Source organism: Crocuta crocuta, unplaced genomic scaffold (genome assembly GCF_008692635.1).
Source record: "Crocuta crocuta isolate KB4526 unplaced genomic scaffold, BGI_CrCroc_1.0 scaffold147, whole genome shotgun sequence".
NCBI classification, from domain to species: Eukaryota; Metazoa; Chordata; class Mammalia; order Carnivora; family Hyaenidae; genus Crocuta; species Crocuta crocuta.
In genome coordinates, this window is record NW_027532594.1 from 7520162 (window position 1) to 7527318 (window position 7157).

Genomic DNA, 7157 nt, shown 5'->3' on the forward strand with positions numbered 1-7157 from the left:
GGAACGCCTGTAGCCACCAGGAGCTGAAAGAGGCAAGCAGCAGGGTTCCCCCGAAGCCTCTGGAGGGGATGCACTCCTGATACCCCAAAAGTGGACTCCAACCCCTAAAATCATAGGAGAGTACGTCTCTGTGGTTTTAAGACACCCAGTCTGTGGCCACTTGCTACGGCAGCCACAGCAAATGAATATGAAGGCTTTCTACTTGAACTTTTGTTGTAACCCAGCGTGGGCAGTAATAACCTTCTTCAGGGGCAAAGCTTGAATTTTTATGTATTTTCGATGGCCTATTCCATACCAGCCCAAAACAAGGGCAGCTCTGCTTTTAAAAGTGTTTAGGGGCAGTGACAAAAGTATCTTCTAAGCCATTCTTTATACATATTTTTACTAATAATGTCTCTTTCACAGGCGATTGCAGCAGACAGTAAATCTATGCAAGGCAGACGACCAAAATGATTCCATTCCAGCCTCTACCCAGCAGGCCTGGCCGCAGTGCAAGAGATTATGCAGCCACTCGAGGCTGCAGGAGACAGCCCGGGGGTGGGGGTGGGGGGCGGTTTTGCTTCTCCATTGTAATGTGGGCTGCCTTTCTGCCAGCAGCATCCAGCTCCCCTCTTGCAGATGATGAATGCTACTGAGATGAGGACAAGAAAATAAACCCCAGCCTAGGGACAGGCCACAGAGTGAGTGTCCTGCAGACCTCCCGCAGACAGCCATCCCGCAAGTCAAGCAAGTCAAGTCACGCAAGTCACTCTTGGGCTGTCACCCCACAGACACCACCTGGTGAGGCCAGATCAGGTTTAAAGAGACAGCTCCCCCTTATTTTTCTTTAATCAAAACATCATTACTATTTTTAAAATCACACATAAGGGTGAAAGTCCTTTTAAATTTAGTGAAGAGAAAATGAGAGATGCATATAAAATTACCAGTTAAGTTACATGAGGCTGGTGATGATTCATTTGTCTTCTGCTCTTTTGAGCTTCCGTAGGAGAGAACATCCACCGTGGAGCGGAAACACAAGGAGGCTCCACGTCGGAGTGCTACTTGTGGATCCTGCCACCTCTCGATGTAAGTCTTTGGGCAAACCATGTCACTTCTGTTGAGTGTCATTTCCCTCACATGTAAAATAGGGCAACTGAGGAAGAGAACATGTGGCCTAGGACACCGGTAAGCCCACAGATGTTCATTATGTTCGAGAAACAAATGAATTATGTGTTCTGCATCCAAGACTAGACAATTCACCCATAATTTTTCAACTCTTTCCTTGAATCACAACATAAATTTTGTTCTCTGTAGCTCTCCCAATGGTCATCACCGTCTGCCTGAGTTTATAATGTCTAGGAAGAAGGATCTTTTGTTATCTTGGAAATTCGAATTGGCAGAGCACATGTTTTTTTCTTCTACAGCAGCACTTGGCTTTAAAATCCAGAGATTTATATAAAAGAAAGTTGGTCAGTTATCATGGGTGATGCGTAACAACTGTTTCTGGTGCAGGACTAAAACGGGTTGCTTTTCAACGTAAAACAGAACTCTGTGCAAGTTCCTCCTTGCCAAACAGCCCCGTCCCTCCCACCCAAGCCATGCCCATTTCCCAATCCCTGGTCACCAGGAAAGCAGGCTGTGTGAAGCCCAGCCTTTACTAGGGGAAAGAGAGGCTGGTCTTTCCCCATGCCCAATCTCCAAGAGAATGGGTCATCGGTGTGGAGGCTGCACAGGGCGTGGAGAATGGGTGTCAACTGGGCATCCCATAGGCCCTGGGGCTGACAACTCTTAAGAGTGTGGATCAGAGAAGGCCGAAGGGGCGGTCCCATCTGCACACCTGGGCTGCCCTCTCCGGTCCCCACACCCACTTAGGGAGCCCTCCCACTCCATTCAGGAAGCAATGGCTTACATAGAGGGTAGGGAGTTCTCCTTATAGCTGTTCCCTCTTCCTCTTTACTCTTTCTATCTCTTTAGAGCAACCGTGCACAGTGAGATGCTGCACCCCGACACCTCCTCGGTACACATGCGTTCTCCCTGGAGACACAGCCTCGTGCCTCCCCAGCCACCAGCACTCTCAAGCCTTGAGACTCCCCACGCAACCATCGCTGACCTCCTGGCCCCTGGAAGCCCTAGTCCCCCTACTAAAGGAAAAACCTTGGATCCATTAATCCCTCCACTTCTCAGCCAGCTATGTAGGAATTGCATACTCATGGCTTTAAAGCTTGGTTCCAGATGTGGTCTCAAATTTTGAACCCTCCATTGTTTAGAATCACTTTTTTTTTTTTTTTTTGTACAAAAACTATCAGCTCCACAATAAGAACCTAAAATATTGTTATCACTTCTCTTGGGACTTATTGAAACAAAAGAAACATTGAAAAATTGAGCAACTTCTATGTACATTCCACATTCACAGATAAACACATTTCAAGGAATTCACTGGGGAGAAGGAAATGTTCTAAAGCATTCTATTCTTTTCTTTTGCAGGACAGTTTTTACTTGGGGAGGCCTCTCAAACAGACAGCAGTACTCATGGCCATATTTGCGGCCTGAAGGCTGTTAGCTAAACCCTGCAAACAGCGGAATAGCAATACAGGAATTCTTGGGTCTCACTGAAACTACAGAAAGGATGGGTCTCTCTCAAGGCAAGTCCCAAATAACTTTTTTTAAAAATTTGTTTAATGTTTATTCATTTTTGAGACACAGAGAGAGAGTGCAAGTAGAAGAGGAGCAGAGAGAGAGGGAGACACAGAATCCAAAGCAGGCTCCAGGCTCTGAGTTGTCAGCACAGACCCCGATGGGGGACACACACCCACAAACCAGGAGATAATGACCTAAGCCGAAGTCAGACACTCAGCCGACTGAGCCACCCAGGTGCCCCAAGTGTCAAATACTTTCAATCATGCAGGACAAAGGCCATGCAGGATACATGGAAATCAAGCCTCTCTCCTTAGCCCTTTGAAAGTCACTATGACCAAAGTAGATGTTATTTTAATCAAATCCATTTAAATCATGATTTACATTACCAAAAAAAGAGAAGCCAATTTAATCAGTTTTGCTTTTTAAACAGTATATTGTTGTCCTTCTGACATAACCTGATTACACATTCTTTAAAATTCAGTTGAGCATGGGTTTTACGTTTAGAAGATACACTGTATGTATTTAAATCAGTGATTTATGTAAACCAAACTTGGAAGCGTATCCCTTAATAACTCAAGAAGATTCTCTGCAAACACAAAAACAAAAACAGTATTACTGTTTCCCGCCTTGCTCCTCCCTCTTTTATCTTCTGACTCTCTTTGCTTGCACAGAGACTTCATTCTTAAGAACTATCTATTCATTTGTCTGCTTGAAACTTTGTATTTTTGAAGGGAAAGCCAAGGAATGATTGTCTTATCTCCATATAATGCTATTAACAAGCATGGTTTCCAAGGCAAAACCTAGAGATGGAGAAGAGAAACATGATTTCTGGAATACACAGTAAGATTTTTTACTCTGCCACTTAACCAACATGGCTTTCATGGACTCTTATTATCCCCTAGTTCGGTTATGTGTCATTCGCTCATGACTGCAATCAACATTTTAAGAGGGCATTCTAGACGCCAGGCATTAGGCTTGGCATACGTAAGGATTCAGACCTAACAGAACTTACAGCTCAACAGGAACACAGATGCCAGATAGTTATTGCACAAACACCTATACAACAATAGCTCTGAAGAGGTGCATGGTGGCAGGGCAACCCCATCTAAAATTTTTTTTTGATGTTTGTTTTTTGAGAGACAGAGAGAGACAGAGCATGAGTGGGGGAGGAACAGAGAGAGACAGAGACACAGAATCCAGGCTCTGACAGACACAGAGCAGGCTCCCGGCTCTGAGCTGTCAGCACAGAGCCTAACACGGGGCTCGAACCCACGAACCATGAGATCCTGACCTGAGCTGAAGTCAGACACTTAACTGACTGAGCCACCCAGGTGCCCCAGGGCAGCCCCATCTAAACTGGGAGGGAGTGTCATGGAAGACTTCTCTAGAAGGGAACATTGCTTTTTCCTTACTTCCTCCTAAAACTTTTTAAAAAGAGGTCACACAAATATATTGTCCCAAATAGTATCAATTCCAAGGTAAGGTGGGGTATGAGAAAGAGAAGGCTCTGGAACCAGAAAGATATGATTAGAACCCTTGCTATTACCATGGTGCCTCAAGCAACTTGTGGTAAGGGGCATGGCTTCTCACAAGAGTGCGGCAATGGTCAAGTGTGACACATAGAAAACACTCAGTATGTAGTGAACGCGCAATAAACTCTAGATAAGAATCAATAATTATAGAATTCATGTTGATTTATCTTTGAGCTCTGACACATCAAGATAAAGCTTATTTTCTGTTCATAGTTCTATTTTCACAAAAATGTTCAACTGAAAGAAAAAATTCAAAAATCCATTTAGAAAAAAAAACACCATGACTTTTGTAATTTTTCTTTCTTGGGTTGGCCAGCAGATATCACTAAATTATACAACGGAGGTACACCCTATTCTAGATTCTTCTTGGCAGATACATAAACACAGGCAAAAAGAACAGTTTCTACATCTGTGCTCAGCAGCCTTCTACCAGCATTAGAAAAAATTCTGGAATCGGAGCTTTTGAATTAGAACTTTTTAAATAGTGAACTCCCCTAGGGGGTGTATGTGTTTTCCAGGTCATTAACTACGTGACCGAGAGGGTACAACAGGCAGAGTCCTTCCCAGGCGGCTCATGTTCACACAGTCCAAGAGGCATTTCCCAGCCCACTTTCAGCTTCTCTCATTCTGATAGCCAGCAGCACTTACAAATACCCGGCCCACATGGCAGGGTCCTTCACACTGCTCGCTCCCTCATCAGACACTCACCGCTGCCAGTGTGGTACCTGAGGGTACATCCAAGACAAGGCTGCACCTTCAAGGAGCTCCCAGCCCGTGGTGGGCCTTACTGAACATCCTTCAGACTCGTGGCTAACAGCCCTTTATTCTTTTTGGTGCAAAGCCCAAGTCAGAAAATGGATATGTGTGGTTTGTGTTTTTAAGTTAAAAAATGAAGAATTTTACTTGATCCTGGAGAAAGGACCACGTTACTGATGAGAAAACTGAGGCTCGTCTGGGAGAAAAGATTTGCCTAAGGTCTTAGACCGAGTGAACAGCAGAGCCAAAGGGAGAACCTAATTCATTCCACTCTGGGCTTCCCACCCCATTTACTGAGCCCTCTTGTGTGCCTGGCATTGGGATGCACTGAGAAGAGAATTAACAGACCCGCCTCGTCCATTCGCTGGACCTCCCCACTTTCACGGTGGTAGGGTTCACCTCCACCCGAATGGCACGAGGCAAGGCAAGCCCTACAACCCAGAGCAGCTCCAGGCGTTTCCTCAACTGTCCCTCCAGTGTTCCGGCTATGAAGGCTGCTCTGCATCATCGTGAGGTGGCTCCTGGCACCCAAAGGCTTTGTGGCCCAGGCAGGCCACAGTGCTGACACCCTTCCCCCCCACTTAGGGAGTGCTTTTGCCAGCCCCTGGCTTCCACAGCCAAAACCCAAGCACACCAGGATTTCAAGAAGGCTCCACTCCAATGTAGCCCTGAGTAGAGCCTTTCAATCTCCCTGAGTCACCTTGGTTTGTATGAGCTGCAAAGGCCACAGCTGAAAGCAGATCACAGGCCATTCTACAGAAGGTAGGGGGTGGCATGGGTCAGAGGTCAAGGGTTGCTCAAAACTGTTCTAGTGTGCGGTTTCAGTCAGTATACTTCCTCAACTTAAAGGTATACTGATTGCATACAGAATGGTTCTAGTTCAGGGAGAAGAACCTCTCTTACACACACATCAAAAAGAGAACCCTAAGTCGTTCTTAGATGATGAAGGGGAGCCCCTGAGTGGCCAGAAAGTGGAAGAATGTAAGTCAGAACTGCTGAAAAATTACACCCAAGGCAATGTGATTGGGTAGGGGAGACGAGGGCAGCAAAGCATCCCACGGGTGGCTAGTGAGACCTGTTTAGGTCCAGCCTTTCTTGGAAACACAAGGCCTCTGGGAGACGAGAGGTACAAGCAGAGAAGACTCAACCAGCGTTTACGGAAACAGAGTGTGTGGTTCCTTCACACATCCCCTTCATCGGGGAGCTTTTCTGGATAGCTTGCACTCCCGGAGCCAGAGCCCCTTCTGCACAGTTGTATCACACTGTTCAATAATTGCCTGTGTCCTTGTCTGCCCAATTCATTTTTGTCTCAACAGACTCCAGCATGGTGTCTAACACTCAGTGGGCATCAAAAAATTGTTAAGTGAATGAAAGAATGACCTGTGACACAGTGACTGTCATTCAAAGGTACAACTAGGGCAGAGGAAAGCAGCAGTCACCTCAGAGGGGAGAAAAACCAAAACCGGGTGGACCGATGGGGACCTTTCTTAACCAGGCTGAAGACAGAGTGCTACCCACCCCTCCACAGCCTCTGAGGGCTCACAGCCTCAGGACAACTGTGCCATTCGGGGTAAGGAGGCACATCTTCTAACTAAAACACAGGCTCCCATAATCATCAAAATCAAGCGTTACAACTAAGAGAAGGGACAAAATAGTAGATTCACCTAAGCGAGGCCAAGACTTTCTATTTCACGTACCAGCTCCATCTCCAAATCACCCTCTCTCTTAGAAACCTATGGACTCAGAGTCACAGTCCCAAGTTAAGAGTGGACTGAGTCTAGGGTCCCAGAGGGACACCCTTTCTAATTTACAAGGCGTGTGCTCTCAGTGCGAAACTTGTCAACTTACTTTTTCCACATCTAGATCAGCATCCTGCTTCTTCAAAAACTGTAGAAGAAAAAAAAATAGACATCAAAAGAGAACTGAGCACTCTTTGACTATAAACCTCCCACAAAGTACCGCCAGAGAATTTCCATTTGCTGCAGACAATCAATTTGCCCACAACTTTTCTTTCGTTCACACAATTGTTGCTATGTCACAGATGCCACAAACACCTGCCTGCAACTGCAAAGCCCTGGCCCTGTACCATCAAAGGAAGCCAACATGAGATTTTAACTTTCTGGAGCCAGGAAAGACAAAGATGGAGGTCTTATACACACACACACACATACACACACACACACACACACACACACACACACACACACACCTTATTTCGAGTGCCTACAGGTTATCCACAGTTGGGAAACATTA

General features: G+C 45.8%; 1 protein-coding gene across 3 annotated transcripts in view; it reads right to left on the bottom strand.

Annotated features, from left to right (window-relative positions):
* Window positions 1–6794, bottom strand: part of FYN (FYN proto-oncogene, Src family tyrosine kinase) — a 186759-nt gene extending 179965 nt beyond the window's left edge. For all 3 annotated transcript variants that reach the window (XM_077779965.1, XM_077779964.1, XM_077779963.1), the window contains exon 1: window positions 6753–6794. The gene's annotated coding sequence lies outside the window, so the exon portion shown is untranslated. The remainder of the gene's footprint in view (window positions 1–6752) is intronic.
* Window positions 6795–7157: the final 363 nt, after the last annotated feature.